This window comes from Talpa europaea, assembly GCF_964194135.1.
Source record: "Talpa europaea genome assembly, chromosome: 9".
NCBI lineage: Eukaryota > Metazoa > Chordata > Mammalia > Eulipotyphla > Talpidae > Talpa > Talpa europaea.
The window spans coordinates 32,910,982-32,928,591 of record NC_140076.1 but is presented as its reverse complement, the minus strand read 5'-3'; positions in this window follow the sequence as shown (position 1 = coordinate 32,928,591).

The window sequence follows — 17,610 nt, the reverse complement described above, 5'->3', positions numbered from 1 at the left end:
GTTTATTTACAAGGGAAGGGCAAATGAGGAAATGTACAACTCAGGAAGAAAAGTGGGAGACAAAGTTTTAAATGCGTCCTACCCGATCCGCCTATCTGGAATCCCAAATGGCACTCTGAGAGCTGGCCACAAGCTAGAGCCGTGAAGTCAGGAGGCGAGCGAGAGAGCGAGCCCCCCAAGGCCCACGTGTCTGGTTTTTATACCAAACCTGGCTGCTTAACTCCACCCTCAGTTCCCAGCCACCTTCCCTTTGGTGGTGACGGGATTTGTCTTTCCCAATGTCCTGATGGCTTTGGTCTGGACTGGGGGTGGAGTCCACAAAGCCTGCATGGAATTAGCTGAGGACATCCTTTCCCCCTAACATTATGAGTCTCCCTGGTGGCCTAGGAGTTAAGTCTCAGTGCTGTCACCGTCCAGCCTAAGTTTGATCCCCTGCCAGGGAGTTAACCCACATAAGGCACAGCAGACCTCTCCTGTCTCGCTCACTGCTCCCCTTAGCAGTTTATTTCAGAAATACACCTGTTCCACTCCCCACTCTGTTTTGGTGAATCTTCTTACTCCCTGCACTTCTGGCCTGCACTGCAGTTCTTCTATGCAAGAAAGAGAGAGAGAAACAGAGGGAAAAGGAGAGGGAGAGGGACTGAGACTGTACATATAGTCTTTAAAGTCTACAATTCATGGCTTTTAATAGATTCACAAAATTGTGCAACCATCACCACTAAGTCCCGAACACTAATTCCCATATCCAATAGTAAGCATTCCCTAATCCTTCCTATTCTCAGCCCACGACAACCACTAATCTATATTCCATCTCTATGGGTTTATTTATTCTGGACATTTCATTTAAATGGAATTATCACCAGACAGGGAGCAGGTCTGTGGCCCTTCAGTTAGACCCCAACCTCTCCACAAAACAAGCAGAAGAGGTACGAGCATACCAGCTCTTATCCACTGCTCCATCTGCCAGGAGTTGAGGGATGGACTGAGGGGTCTCACTCCTAAGCTAGGAAAGGGCTCTTGAGGTCCTCTGGTCAAGAATGAAAAGAGGACTCCATAGACACCTATGTGAGCAGACAAGGATTCAGTGTTTATTAGAGAAAAAGCAAGCAAAGAGAGCTCTAGGTAGATCTCTCTGGGGCTGAACAAGACTCCCAGAAGTACTGGGGCTGGGGGTCTATATAGGTTTAGGAATAGGGGTAGAAAACAAAGGAATTAAACTTTCTTGGCTAAGAAAACAAGGAAGAGTAGACTTGGCTCAAGTCCATTTATTGTTGCTAGTTGTGGGCACCCAGCAGCTGCGGGTTATGCTGGTCTCGTGACCACCCGCAGCTCCAGGGTGAACCAGTCTAGGATCAAGTTCTGTGACTCTTTCTTCTGGATCTAGTATTCCCTTCTCCTCCCATAGCAGCCAACTTGATAAGCTATAGAAAGAGAGTTCAGAGATGGTATAAGGAAAATAAAATAATGAGCTAAGGAAATTTACAGCAGCAAGTCCTAGAATCATCAGATTTTTAAACTCTTGTTTGCCAGGGTGTGAGAACAGAAAAATCTTGTCCATGAGTCCTGTCTTTTCCTTGTTCTGGCCTCTTCCTAACTTAGAATCATATGATAATGGAGTCTTTGTGTCTGGATTCTTCCACCTATCATTATTTTGAAGACCCATCTATAAATTGTAGCACATATCAGGACTTCATTCTTTTCTATGGCTTTCCATTGTTTGAGTGTACTGTTTTTCCTCATTCATTCATCAGCTGATGGACTTTCTGAAGTTTTTTTCTATTTTTTGATTATTATGAATAGTGCTGGTGTGAACATGCATGTGAAAGTTTTATGTGAACATATGTTTTCATTTCTTTGGGGTCTATACCAAGCAGTAGAATTACTGAGTCATATGGTAACTCTATATTTAACTTTTTGATAAACTGTCAATCTGTTTTCCAAAGCAGTTGCACCATTTTACATTCCTCTCAGCAATATAAGACATTTCCAATTTCTCCATATCCTTTCCACATCCAACAACTTGTTATTGTCCATCATTTTTATTTTATTTTATTTTATTTTTTGAAGATTTATTTATTTATGCATACAAGAGCTGGAGTACAGGCCAGAGATGCAGGGGGCGAGAGGATTCACCAGAGACAGTGTGGGGAACAGAACAGGCGGACTGACTGAAATACACTGCTGAGGGGAGCAGGAGGCGAGGCAGGAGAGGTCTGCTGAGCCATGTGGGTTGCTCCCTGGCTGGCTGGGGATCAAACTCCTGCTGCAGAGGCTGCGATTGCTTCATAGTGTGGTGCTAACCCCATTGCGCCACCAGGGAGGCCCTGTCCATCTTATTTATATCGTCATCCCAGTGCTTGTGAAATGGTATCTTCTTGTGGTTTTAATTTGTATTTCCCTAATGACTAACCATGTTGAACACCTTTTCATGTGCTTAAAAGCTGTCTCTTTTATTTTTTTAATTAAGTAAATTTCCCATTTTTGTCATAAAATTAGTAATCAAGACAGCAAAAGTAAATTTAGAGCTACACGTCAAAAACAAAACAGGAAGGAAATGAAATGTTTTGGCACTAGCTATCTTAGCTAAAAATCCAAGGTTAAACATAGTTTGCACGCAGGATATACACATCCCTGCATTTCCTTGCTAAATTATACCTCATATTTGTCTTTTTCTTTTACAAGTTGCTGAGATTTGGCTTTGCATTCCAAGAATTCCCCCCATCTTTATCCAGTATTAGCTTGGTGATAACCACCTTACTGTGGTGAATGCCCATGTGGATAATTGTGCTATTACATTCTCCCACTGGCCCTCCTCAGTGTAGATGACATATTTCTTTCTGTACACCTGGACTACCCTGTGGATTTGCTGCATTTGTAGTGTCCTCAAAACACCTGTACTTGCTTGTCCTCGTAGATGGGCATGGAGCAGATGTTGTATCTCTTTTGCAGCTTCTTGGTGAGCAGGGACAACACACTCTTCCTGTGCATTGAAGTAACTCGCATCACATCGAACTACTTACTGTTCTGGGAAGTTCTTCAAGAATCTGTGCATTTGCTCATAGCATTTATTCTATCAAGAAACCCTACACTGGCCTCCCTGGCGGCGCAGCGGGTTGAGAGCAGTGCTATGAAGCTGTCCACAGCCTGGGCAGTGCAGTTTGATCCCGGCTGGCCAGGGAGATACCCACATGGCACAGCAGACCTCTCCTGTCTCACCCGCAGCTCCCCTCAGCAGTGTATTTCATTCAGTCTGCCTATTCTGCTCCCCACTCTGTCTGGTGAATCCTCTCACCCTCCTGTGCCTCTGGCCTGTAGCCCAGCTCTTGTATAAACAAATAAATCTTAAAAAAAAAAAAGAAAGAAACCCCACACTGCGTTCTTCAAATATGTCTCCTACTTGCCCTTTGCCAATTCATGCATCTCATTCCTGGAAGGCCTCTCATGATCACTCCGTAGCAATTGAATTAGAAGTCCCTTAGGAGCTTCCTTCTGTAGCAGGACTATGTTGTGTGTGTGTTTTGAGGGGGAGGGGACTCTTTTGTTAGCCTTTTCCTCTAGATTGTGAGCTGCTTAAGAGCATTGGTTGGATTTTATTTATCTCTGCTTCCAGGGCCCAGAAAATGGTCTGACTGGGAGGAGAAGGCAAAGCCAATTTAGCTTTGTGTAACTTAAAATAGAACAGAGTACTTAGAAAATCTTCTAACTACACTGCTCCCCGCTCTGGCTCTGGTGAATTCTCTCACCCTCCCATGCTTCTGACTGTACCCAGTGCTTATATAAATAAATAAATAAATCTTAAAAAAAAAAGAAAGAAAGGAAAAAAAGAAAATCTTCTAACTACAGATGTATGTAATTGCTGAACGATAACACTTTTTAAAAGCAGTAAGAGGGCAAGATTTTACCACCTCCCATATTAATCCATTATTTTATACCATCTCATTAACGATAGATACTGGATTTCCTTCTTTTCTTCCTTTTTTAAGGACATCTCAGCAAATAAAACCCCTGTTTATATGGACAACACATTTCACATATACATCAAATAGGCCCCCCAAAATAATAAAGAACAACTTCATAGACAAAGGAAAAAAAAAGTACATCTGTTTTTTTTAAACTATTTCATACAAACCAGCTATACTACTTATAGTACAGCTAAGTACATACACAGAAAAAGTTACCGGAATGCTTGAATAAGATTGTTTTGTTGTTTTTGCCTTATTTACCAGATTTTTTTTTCCTTTGAGATGATAATGAACTTGGTCACACTACAATTAAAGTCAGAAGTAGGACAGCAAACTCTCCAAATCCTGGAGATCCAACGTCATTAAGAACAGCTGACTCTTAACAATATGTACAAAAATGAGACTCCCTGGTGGCACAAGGTGTTGAGTCTCAGCACTACGAAGCTATCAGTAGTCACTGCAGCACGAGTTCGATCCCAGGCCAGGGAGTTAACCCACCTGGCACAGCAGACCTCTCCTTTCCCACTGCTCCCCTCAGCAGTGTATTTCAGTCAATCCACCTGTTCTGCTCCCCACTCTGTCTCTAGTGAATCCTTTCATCCCCCCCCACACCTCTAGCTTACACCCCAGCTCTTATATGCATAAATAAAATAAATCTTTTAAAAAATGTATAAAAATATAAAATGTGAAAAAACATACAAATCTTGCTCTTCAAAGTACTTAAAAAAAAAAAAAAAAGGCAGGGCCTGGGAAATTTTCTTCTTTTTTCCTCCCCTGTTGCAAATTTACTTTGTGGTTTGGTTGTTGGCTGGAGAGCATGTGTCATCTGTGGGAGGTGCTGCCTCTGATGGTTGGTGGTGACACTACTCCAAGTTGACCTATTTAGGTTCTGAAAGGGAAGTGGAAGGTAAAAAGGTCACAGCAGCCTTTTTTTTTTTTTTTTAAAGTTTAACTGTTCCTCCTTTGCTGTCTGATCATCCTCATCAGTCTTTCTGCTCTCCTCATCATCTTCATCTGCTGTTTGTAGCTGCCTCAGTGTCTTCCTCCTCATCTCCATCTTCTTCCTCAACAATGTCTTCTTCCTCCTCCTCCTTTTCTCCCTCATGGTCAGCCTCCTGCTCCTGGTTTCCCTTTTTAGCTTTCTGTTTTCAGAGGGAGCTCTTCCATTCTTCACTCCCTCCACAACATCCCTCTTCTTTAAGTCCTTGGTGGTGATCTTGGAGCTGGTGTCCACAGTCCTGTCTGATATGGTGACACATACTGTGATCCCATGCAGCATAAGAAGAAAGCGAGAGTTCCAGGGACTCTGGCAAGAATCTCCAGGGGAGGCAGAAGAGGCACCAAGTGCCAAAAATTGATTTTCAGAACAGCAGGTGGGGACTGGATTACCACTCTTTTGTCAATATTTGTTATGCATGGTGGACCTTTGCTCTCACACAATGATCCTATTGAAGAGGCCAAACAGAGCACAATACACGGTAAACTTTGGAGCAAGCCAAACTATGCAGATTTCACTCCCAGTTCCATCTATATTAGCTATATGATCTGGAAAAATTGTGTCATATTTCTGTGTCTGTTTCTTTATCTATACAATTGGCATGATAATTGTTCTTATCTCATAGAGTTCTCATGAGGATTGGGTTCTTATATAGTTTATATAAAGGTGTTTAAAACAGGACTTGGCATGATATAAGTATTACATAAGTATTAACTATTATTTTAACATCCTCCTGTCAATCCTACAAATTAGATATTATTATCCCTATTCTACAAAAGTGAAAACTGAAGCTAAGAAAGAGGAGTGATTTGTCCCAGGCTACAGATTAACAACTTCTATGTCTGGAAACTGATACACATCTCACACTTTGTGCGCACATTTTCTCCTCTTTAAACTTTCCCCTACTCTGTCAGAGCTGGGTGGGTGAAAGGAAGTTGGAATAGTCACCACAATCAGACTATTGGGACCTGTCTCCAGAGAACCCTTCTGTAAAGGGTCATCTGTTCATGTCCTATAAATCATGCATCTGCCATGGACAGTGTATGTGTTGGGGAAGAGGAGGGTTGTACAATTCCTTGTGCTCAGGAATTGTACCTGACATCTACTATTCTAGTCCATTTCTAGGTCTTTTGCATGGAAATCATTTATTCTGGGGCAGGGGGAAGATTAAAAAGTTGAAAAAAAGAATTTATTCTACAATCAATATTAAATGAAGCTTTGCAAAGCCCTTCTTAAACCTGGATTTGTATGAGTGGCAAATTCCTGTACTAATTAAAAACTCTCACTCTACATTCTTTCCACCAGATCACGTGCAAAATGAATGCTGCTCCTCTGTGTCATGCTGATGTCTGGTAGCACGACACCTACAAGAGCACAGAAAGGGCCTCCCTGATGGCGTGGAGGGTTGAGTGTGGTGCTGTGGGGCTGTCCGCAGCCTCTGCAGCACGGGTTCGATTCCTGGCCGGCCAAGGAGAAACCCACATGGCACAGCAGACCTCTCCTGTCTCGCCTGCTGCTCCCCTCAGTAGTGCATTTTGTCAGTCTGCCTGTTCTGTTCCCCACTCTGTCTCTTGTGAATCCTCTCACCCTCCTGCACCTCTGGCTGTACCCCAGTCCTTGTATAAATAAATAAATCTTAAAAAAAAAAAAAAAGAGCACAGAGGAGGCATCCAGCCTAGTTGAGGGTCAGCAGGCTTCCTAGAAGAACTACTGCTTGACCTGGACTTTGAAAGGCAAATAAGCTGTTATCACACGGTGGTTAGCACTCTGTGTTGTGAAAGGCAAATAAGAATTACCTAAATTATGAGGGGAGGAAAGAATATTTTAGGTGTGGAGAACCACATGTGTGAAGACACTGGAGTATGAAACCAGATGAAGTGGATGACCTATTAGGGTCTATAAATAGTTTGGGATGAGATACAAAGTATGTACAAGTGGCAAGGAGACAGGGCTGGAGAGGCAGGCTGGGGTAAATTACAGGAGGGTTATGAACATCTTTACAGCCTTCTAACTTTGGTTACTTCTTGAGCAATAGCTTTTCCTGACATCAGCATTTGGTTACATTTAGAAGTCCAGATTAATTCACTCATTTCTTTACTTACTCATCAACTTGTGCTGAGTACCTATTTTATTAGTTTTTTTTTTAAAAGATTTTATTTATTTATGCATACAAGAGCTGGGGTATAGGCCAGAGTTGTGGGGGGTGAGAGGATTCACCAGAGACAGAGTGGGGACCAGAACAGGCTGACTGAGTGAAATACACTGCTGAGGGTAGCAGCAGGCAAGACAGGAGAGGACTGCCTCACCATGTGGGTTTCTCCCTGGTCGGGCAGGGATCAAACTCGTGCTGCAGAGGCTGTGGACAGCTTCATAGGCTGCATCTTAACCCCTTGCGCCACCAGGGACACCCTTATATTAGTTTTTATGTAAAGGGACAGGGGCCCTAAGAAGAGACTTTTAGGGTCACACCTTTTTTTTTTTTTTTTTTAAGAAGGCACTGAATCACAGCTTAGGTTTCAGATGCTTTACCCAGAAACCCGATCCCTTCCCTACCCTAGTTGTTGCCACCTATTGGGTCATGTGGACTTCCCTGAACTTGCAGCTGTGAGACAGGTGAGGGGCACATTATGGGAATGGCTACAACCACAGCAGCAGTCAGCCTAGTGGTAACCGAACATCAACTATATTAAAGCACTTGGAGCCTCATTAGTGAGGTGGAGAAGGAAAAAAATATCAAGTCTTAATCTCTATCATTCCAGTCTAAAAATGCATAAAGTTAGACCCCGGGGGGCCTCCCTGGTGGCGCAGGAGATTGAGCGCTGGGCTATGAAGCTGTTCGCAGCCTCTGCAGCACTGGTTCTATCCTGGTCTCCGGCGAGGGTCCCACATGGCACGGCAGACCTCTCCCGTCACTCCCTCTGCTCCCCTCAGCAGTGTGTTTCATCAGTCTGCCTGTTCTGCTCCCCGCTCTGTCTCTGGTGAATCCTCTCACCCTCCCACGCATCTGGCCTGTACCCCAGTTCTTGTATAAATAAATAAAAAAATCTTAAAAAAAATAATAAAGAAGCAGCACTATGAAACTGTCCACAGCCACTGCAGCAGGAGTTCGATCCCCAGCCAGGGAGGTGACCCACATGGTGCAGCAGACCTCTCCTGACTCACCCGCTGCTCCCCGCAGCAATGTATTTCAGTCATTCTGCCTGTTCTGCTCCCCGCTCTGTCTCTGGCGAACCCTCTCACCACCCGCACGTCAGGCCTATACCCCAGTTCTTATGTGCATAAATAAATAAATAAATCTTTTAAAAAAAAAAAAAAAGAAAATCAATAGCGTAAAGAATTTGCAGGTTGGAGATGACTAAATCTCTGCTACTGAAAGTGTGATTGGCAACATCAGCATCATTTGAAATCTTGGACCTACTAAGTCAGAATCTACATTTTAACAAGATCCCCAGGTGGTTAGTATGCACAATAAAGATTAAGAAGCACTGTTTGAGAAGAGTGATTGCACATAATAGCTAATCAAAAAATTGAATGAATGAATGAACAATCCTGCTATGTAGGTATAACAATTACCCCATTTCACAAATAAATAAACTATGGTGTAGGTAGGTGATATTCTCTGCTTGAGGTCTTCCAAATAGTAAAAGGCATAACAAAACTTTATTTTTTCATTTTAAACAAGAAGTCTATTTAAACATGACTATTTTTTTTAAAGATTTATTTTATTTATTTATACAAGCACTTCGCAACCCAGCGCTCAACCACTGTGCCACCGGGGAGGCCCTTAAACATGACTCTTGAAGGGAAAACTATCTAAGATTCATTTCTTTTAGAGTAATTTTTCCCTTCTTAAAAACAGATTGCCCCACATGTAACAGCTATGTACAAAAAAAGTTATAAAATTGCCCTTAGATAAATGAATATGTAAAATTCTCCAACTGACCAAGATATACAAATATTTTTATGTTCTTTTTCTTTTGCTGTTAAGTATTAAGCAAGATAACTTAATGGAATATAAAGATAGAAGCTGAGGGCCTCTCCGGTGGCACAGCGGTTGAACGCTGGGTTGCGAAGCTGCCCGCAGCCTCTGCAGCGCCAGTTCGATCCCCTGCTGCTCCCCGGCCACCAGAGGAGGGTCCCACATGGCGTGCAGACCTCTCCTGCTGCCCGCTGCTCCCCTCAGCAGTGTACTTCGGTCCTTCTGCCTGCTCTGCTCCCTGCTCTGGCTCTGGTGAATTCTCTCACCCTTTCGAGCTTCTGACTGTACCCAGTGCTTGCATAAATAAATAAATAAAAATCTTTAAAAAAAAAAAAAAAAAGAGCTGAGGGCCTCCCTGGTGGGGTTAAGTCAAGGGGTTAAATCTCAGCACTATGAAGCAATCAGCAGCCACTGCAGCATGAATAAGATCCCTGGCCAGGGAGCTACCCATATGGCACAGCACACATCTCCGGTTTCACCCTCTGCTCTCCTCAGCAGTGTATTTCAGTAGATCCATACCTCTGGCCTACACCCCAGCTCTTATATGCATAAATAGATGAAATAAATCTTTAAAAAAATGATAAGAGCTGAACAAGCCTGCCACTAAAGGACAAAGGTATTTCCACCAAGCTAGTATTTTCCCCCATCCCATCTGCATTTGCTATTGATCAGAACATAACCATTGACCAGTTAGTTTAAAAAATAAAATATGCTTGTGCACATACACCAGTTACTTTGTGTATAATAAGGTGACAGAAAAGGGGAAAATTCTACCATATCCTACTACAGTCAGGATATGGCAGAACCAAATTTCAGTTTTCTAATATAAAATGTTTTCTTGGTCTGGAGGAACAGAGTTCTGGATTAAAGCAGCAGGTTCCCTATTTATAGAAATCCCCTATCTGTTATTGGACACATCAGTTGTATCTTCATCTTCTAGATCCAACTTTGCAGGTGTGGCTGCCCATCAAATCAGAATCCGAATCACGAGGCTACCTCTCATACACACTTGCCTTTCATTAGTTTCCTATGTCATGTGTACCTCTTAAATTGCACCACAGAACCATCCTGATTCACCACCTTTGAATTAATAGGATTATTATTCTCAGTCTTGACTCCTCCCTTGGAGTTTTCTTTGGTCGTGGCAAGCACAGGTGTTTCCTCAGCTGCCACTTCACAAAAGAGGTGCCAGGTCCAAATGGAACCAGCATACAAACAGCACCAGTATGGCAGAAAACGAAGACTTTTAGAAGAACCCAGAATTGTTTGACACCAAACCCAGTGGTCTGTTTTATGCCAGTAGGTCTCAAACTTTAACATATATCAGAATTTCCTGGAGAGTTTGTTAAATCACAGATTGCTGGGCCCAGAATTTCCAATTTAGTAGATCTGGAGTGGGACCAGAGAATATTCATTTCTAACAAATTCCTAGGTGATTCTGACGCTGCTGATTGAGGGACCATGCTTTAAAAATCACTGATCTGGACCTCCCTGGTGGCACAGGGTCAAAGTCTCAGCGCTATCAACCTGATCCGAGCCAGGGAGCTAACCCACATGGCAAGCAGACCTGTCTTGTCCACTGCTCCCCTCAGCAGTATATTTCAGTAGCTCTGCTTGCTCTGCTCCCCACTCTGTCTCTGGTGAATCCTCTCACCTCCTGCACCTCTGCCCTATACCCCAGTTCTTATATGCATAAATATACATAAATAAACATAAATCTTAAAAAAAAATCACTGATCTACCAGACTGCCTCCCAATGTGTCACTTACTCCTTTAAGGTGAATCTACTAGATATTAACAGCAGATCACAGCATATCAGGAAAATAAGGTGAGAAGTAACTTGTCCAAGAGTACATAACAGGTACGGAAAGGCAAAGTTAATATGATTAAAGTTTTACCTTTAATGGGCCTCCCTGGTGGCGCAGCGGTTGAGCGCTGGGTTGCGAAGCTGCCCGCGGCCTCTGCAGCACCGGTTCGATCCCCGGCTGCTCCCCGGCCACCAGAGGAGGGTCCCACATGGCGCGCAGACCTCTCCTGCCGCCCGCTGGTCCCCGCCCGCTGCTCCCCTCAGCAGTGTACTTCGGTCCTTCTGCCTGCTCTGCTCCCCGCTCTGGCTCTGGTGAATTCTCTCACCCTCCCGCGCTTCTGACTGTACCCAGTGCTTGTATAAATAAATAAAAATAAATCTTTAAAAAAAAAAAGTTTTACCTTTAATCATAGACTTGCTAATGTGTGGGCAAGGGTCACAGGGGAAACCAGGGGCAGAGGAGAGGGAGGGTAATTGTCAGCAGGAGGCAAAGATAAATTGGAAAGGTTACCTCCCCATTTGCTGCCCTGAAGGAAGAGTAGGTAACTCTGTTATGGACTTGTAGTGTGCCCCGAGACAAGTCCCTTTCTCTCTCTGAACCTGTGTCCTCCTTTCTACAAAGGCTGGGCTCTCCAGCTTGCAACATAAGCCTCAAAGACAGGCAGGGAAGTAAGAGGTTGCATTGCATCCTGTTGCTGATTAGTTTGCATTGGCTGGAGGCCACTTAAGTCATGCTGAAACTATGTGATATGCAATCACCAATATTGAAAGGGAGTCTCAGCAGGGATGGAATCTGGTAAGGCCTTTTTCCCTCTTGTGTGGGAGAACTACAGGGAGGAAGAGCTGCAGGCAATAGGGATATGGGCTTGGGGATAGACTGACAGGAAGGGTAAGGTACCCCCACCTTTAACCCCCTCAATGCTAAGGGTCCCCAGAGGACCTGCAGAGGACAGAGAATGAGTGCCCCTCGCTCCCCGCCCCCCAACATGGGCAACGCAGAGAAAGCCAAAGGAGTCTCTTGCCACCTGCAGCTGCAAGAGCAGCTGCGAAAAGCCTGTTTAGTTTAGATAAGAACACCAATCCTAAGCCTTCCAAGTGACCTCACAGCAAACGATTGGTTCTGTGTCTCCGCAGCGGGCGGATCTTGTCAGCTTGTGGATGCATATCTTTTGGCAGAGGGTTTGGAAAGTCTGTGACCTTGAAAAAATCACTTTACTTCTCCTTTTTAAAATAGCTCTATTAGTACCTATCTTTAAATGACCTTTAAGACAGTAAAATGTCTTGAGAAGACATATCTTTAAAAGTATTTTTATTATTTTGTATGCTTACAACAGAAATACATGATTATTATAAAAATAAATACGTAACACAGACACTGGAAGTTTTCCCTCCCTCCTTCCTAGCCTCTAGTCAGCAACTATTAATAGTTCAGTGTGTTTTTCCTCCACATGGGAATTTTATGAATACAATTCTATAAATATACAATTCTATGACTATACAATTAACCAAAATTAAGCTATCCTAGACAATTTTTTTCACTTAATTTATTTGAATATCTTTCAATGTCTGCATGAATAGACCTATTTCATTCTTTTTAATGTTTGCATTGTATTGAAATCCCCCGTTGTTGGAAATTTGTTGTTGCTTTATAACAGCAGCAGCAGCAACAACAAAAACTGCAGCAAATATTTATTTGCGTATGAATTTCCACAGGCTACCTTCTTGGAAGTTGAATTTCTGGGTTAATAGAAAAAAAAATAAGTATGTGGGACCACATCAAACCAAAAAACTTTCTGCACTGCACTCTAGAGATCTGCTATATATCACTGTACATTGTACCTGCAATCAATAATAATGTTGTATACTTGAAAATTTGCTTAGTGGGTGGAGCTCATGTTGTGTTCTTACCACAGTAAGATAAAATTCAAACAAGCAAACAAATCCCAAAGTGGCTTCAGCATTTTGCATTTCAACTAGAAATGAATGAGCGTTCATTTTTAAAAATAACTTCTTTTTAAAAATTATTTGTCTCTTGTGGATTACTGCCATTCTAGTGGTTGTACAGCAATAACTCATTATATATTTTTATTTGCATTTCCCTAATGATGAACTGTGCTGGGTGTGTTTTGTGTGCTTATTGTCTATCCACATTCTTTGATGAAAATACCTATTCAAATATTTTGTCCAAATATTTTCTCCCTCCTTGTACCACCAGGGAGGCCCCACACTTAAATGATTTTTAAAAGCAAGTTTAAAAAGCAAATGTGAACATTTATTAAGAATAGAAGGACTAGGGCCTCCCCGGTGGCACAGTGGTTGAGCGCCGGGTTGCAAAGCTGCCCACAGCCTCTGCAGCGCCGGTTCGATCCCCGGCTGCTCCCCGGCCACCAGAGGAGGGTCCCACATGGCGCGCAGACCTCTCCTGCCGCCCGCTGCTCCCCTCAGCAGTGTACTTCGGTCCTTCTGCCTGCTCTGGTCTCCCCTCTGGTTCTGGTGAATTGTCTCACGCTCCCGCGCTTCTGACTGTACCCAGTGCTTGTATAAATAAATAAATAAATCTTTAAAAAAAAATTAGAGGGACTAAACCTACAGAGCAAGGGCAGGTGGCTAGCTGCCCATTTGGTGACCCTAAATCTCACTTTATTATTTATTTTTTTAAAGATTTATTTATTTATTTATTTATTTATTTATTCAAGCACTGGGTACAGTCAGAAGCGCGGGAGGGTGAGAGAATTCACCAGAGCCAGAGCAGGGAACAGCACAGGCAGACTGACGAAATACACTGCTGAGGGGAGCAGTGGGCAAGGCAGGAGAGGTGCCATGTGGGACCCTCGCCCGATGGCCGGGGATTGAACGGGCACTGCAGAGGCTGCAGGCAGCTTCGCAGCCCAGTGCTCAACCGCTGCACGACCAGGGGAGGCCTCCTAAATCTCCTTTTAAAATTAATGAGGGGGGGCCTCCCCGGTGGTGCAGCGGTTGAGCGCTGGGTTGCGAAGCTGCCCGCGTCCTCTGCAGAGGCGGTTCGATCCCCGACTGCTCCCCGGCCACCGGAGGGGGATCCCACATGGCGCACAGACCTCTCCTGCCGCCCGCTTCTCCCCCCAGCAGTGTACCCCAGTCCCTCCGCCTGCTCTGCTCCCCACTCTGGCTCTGGTGAAGTCTCTCACCCTCCTGCACCTCTAACTGTACCCAGTGCATGTATAAACAAAACAAAAAAATAATTAAATAAATAAATAAAACATGCCTCTATTAAAAAAAAATTAATGAGGGGATAAAGTAAATAAAATTAATGAGGGGCAGCTCTTTCCGCCTGCTTGTGTCTATGCAAGTGTCTTTTACTCTTCTATCCCTTTCCCTAATAAACCTGTTCTTTAAATATAAATAAATAAATAAATAAATAAATAAATAAATAAATAAATAAATAAATAAAATTAATGTGGGGGGGCACCTTGGTGGTGCAAAAGGTTAAATCTCAGCACTATGAAGCTATCAGCAGCCACTGCAACACAAGTTCCATCCCCATCCAGGGAGCTAACCCACATGGTGCAGCAGACCTCTCCTGTCTGCCCCCTGCTCCCCTTAGCATTGTATTTCAGTAAATCCGCCTGTTCTGCTCCCCACTGTCTCTGGTGGATAATCTAACCCAAACCCACCTCCTGCACTGCTGGCCTACACCCCGTATTTCCTTGTAAAAATAAAATAATTAAAAAATAAATTAAATTAATGGGACTTCGTATTGGTCCAGTCGCTCTTCCATCTTTTTCATTAACTCTCTATCGCCCTCTACTGCCCAGGTGGGCTCATTTTTACAAAGTTCAACTCAGCAAATTAAGGGAAAAGGTGTTACTTGTGACCAGTGGCTCACTTTAACTGTCTCCATTACACTCACTCAAATTTGTGAGGGCAGTAGTGGTTTCTCTATTCTTTGCCCTGTGACCAGTACAAAGGACATAGAGTCTTGAGGGGGACACATGAGGGGGCTTTCATGCATGACAAGAAACACTTCTGTGGGAGGAATGACTGTGAGCCAAGAACTCACCAATCACAACTTTTGTTCCTACTGACATCCATATGAAGAATCTAAATTTAAAAAGAGGACTCAGGCTCACAAATGTGATTGATTTAAGGTCACAGTTTAGTGAACGTGGGACATGATGTGAAGATTTGTCTGCTTTTCAAAATAGGTCCTTTTCTACTACATTATAACAGAATAAACCAGTTGGTATGGAACACTGAGGTGGAGGCATCTAAATCTGTATTGTTGTTATGAATGGGAAGACCTTAAAAAAAGAGACTCTTTGGGCTTTTCTTTAAGAATTATTTTTATTTATTATGCATACAAGAAATGGGGTGTAGGCCAGAAGTGCAGGGGATGAGAGGAGTCACCAGAGACAGAGTGGGGAGCAGAACAGGCAGATCCATTGAAATATACTGCTGAGGGGAGCAGTAGGCCAGACAGGAGAGGTCTGCTGCACTATGTGGGTTAACTCCTTGGCCAGGGATCAAACTCATGCCTCAGTGGCTGGTGATAGCTTGATAGTGCAGAAACTTTAACCTCTGAGCCACCATGGAGGTCCAGAAGAGAAAATATTTGATTTGGGCAGAAAAGGGTGGTCAAGAGCAGCAGCAAGCCAGAATACAAACCTGGGACTTAGTCAAAGAACAGAAAGTTGGGTGCTGTGTGGAGGAAGAGGGGCAGGAGATGAGGCTAGAATTGATTGTACAGGGCCTTGAAAGTGAGCTAAAAACAAAGGTCAGGACTTCCTTATCTGGGGCAGTTGTGCTGATGGATCTCCCAAAATGGTTGGGGTATGAGAAATCACTACTGGTAAATATGACATATCATCTGGAATTTTACTCAATTTTACTCAAAAAGCTTGGGAAAAGACAATCTTGTGTTAGCCTATGATAGATATATTTTGGAATTAAATGTGAAATCATGTGAATTTAAAAAACACACTCCTATTTCAAAGACATTTTCCAGCTGCAGTAAGCTGCTCTCCAGTAAGTGGCTGATAATTCACTCTCAGGTGTGATTAGAGATAGGTTAACATGGAGCCATTTGGAAGCACCACTATAGGAGAAGGCAAACCATGGACTTAGCTCCACAGAAGGTTTAGACTAGGGCTGACTGGGATTCAAAATGAATAGGAGGGGCCTCTTTGGTGGTGCAAGGGATTTAGTCTCAGCACTGTGACAATATCCGCAGTCATTGCAGCAGTAGTTCAATCCCCAGCTCAGGAACTGACCCATATGGTGGAGCAGACCTCACTGGCTGCTCTCCTCAGCAGTGTATTTCAGTAGAGCCACCTATCCTGCTCCCCACTGTCTCTGGTGAATCCTCTCATTCCCCCCCCCCCCACCTCTAGCCTACACTCCAGCTCTTGTGTGTATAAATAAAATAAACTTTGAAAAATGAAGAGGAACTTACTGTCTTTGGAGAGATTTCAGTCTAGATTTAATAGAATGGATAATTCTGAGAGAGAAACAAAGAGAAACAAAGCAAAACCCAGCTGAAATCACCCCCCCCATCTCCTTGACATGCTCCTTTTACACCTCATTGATTCTCGTATTAAAAAAGTACCACACAGGAGATTTCTGGACCTACTAAACATAGAGCTTCCATATGACCCAGCAATTCCACTCCTAGGTATTTACCCAAAGGACACAAACATCAATTCCAAAGAGCACCTGCACCCCTATGTTTATAGCAGCACTGTTTACAATAGCTAAGCTTTGGAAACAACCCAAATGCCCAAAAATAGATGACTGGATCAAGAAGATGTGGTACATATATACCATGGAATATTACTCAGCATTCAAAAAAGATAAACACATGCAATTTGCAGCAACATGGATGGCGCTGGAAGGGATCATGCTCAGCGAAATAAGCCAGAAAGAAAAAGAAAAATACCGGATGGTCTTACTCATAGCAGGAATCTAGAAAACTTAAATAAGGGACCAGGAAAATGAATAACTATAAGAAAGTGAAAATCAAAATCAACAAAAACTATGAACCAGAGACATTCTATGGAAGGTGGGGGGCGGGGAGGGGAGGGATTGTGGTCAAATAAGGGGGTTGCAATTGTATGGGGAATATAAAAATAAAATTTATTAAAAAAAAAAAGTACCACACAACTCTCACACTTCCTGTGTGACCTTGGACAAATTACTTAATCTCTTTGTCCGGCAGTTTCCTTATCTGCAGAATGGAGATAATAATACAATACAGTGTTTGCATTAAGAATTAAATGAAAATTTGTATGATGCTCTTAGAGTCTGGAACAATGTTCAGCACTGTTTTACCATTAACTGTTATAACAGTATCATTATTACAACCTATACAACTACTCTGTTCATCTCTCATGGTCATTCATATTGGGGGTAGGGAGTAGTTCTAGGAGGAAGAAAGAAATGAACAAGACTTCTCATTGCACTTGTATGGTCTTATGAGTTTTGATTTGTCCAGCCACACCTTGGCACATAGGCTCTCAAAGTGTTTGCTGAATGAATAAACGTCTTCCTACTGAACTGCAAGTTCTTTACAAGCAGGGACCATATTTCCTGCTCATTGTATTACTAGAACCAAGCATTTGATGAAGCACAGAGCAGGCATTTAGGGATTACAACTAATGAATGATAGAAGAAGACATAAATGGCTGCAGGAGAAAATCATTTGGACCACAACGTTGGCATAAACTACTGTAAAAACATCAGTGTTAGTGTAACAGGGTGGTCCCCAGGAAAGGGGGAGGTCCCAGGGTCCCTCCCCACCCAAGGGAGAGTGGAGCTGAGCAGGAGAGAAGCTGCAGAGGAGACTGAGGAAGGAAGCAGGATGGAGAGCTGGAAGGAGACCTGGAGGAGG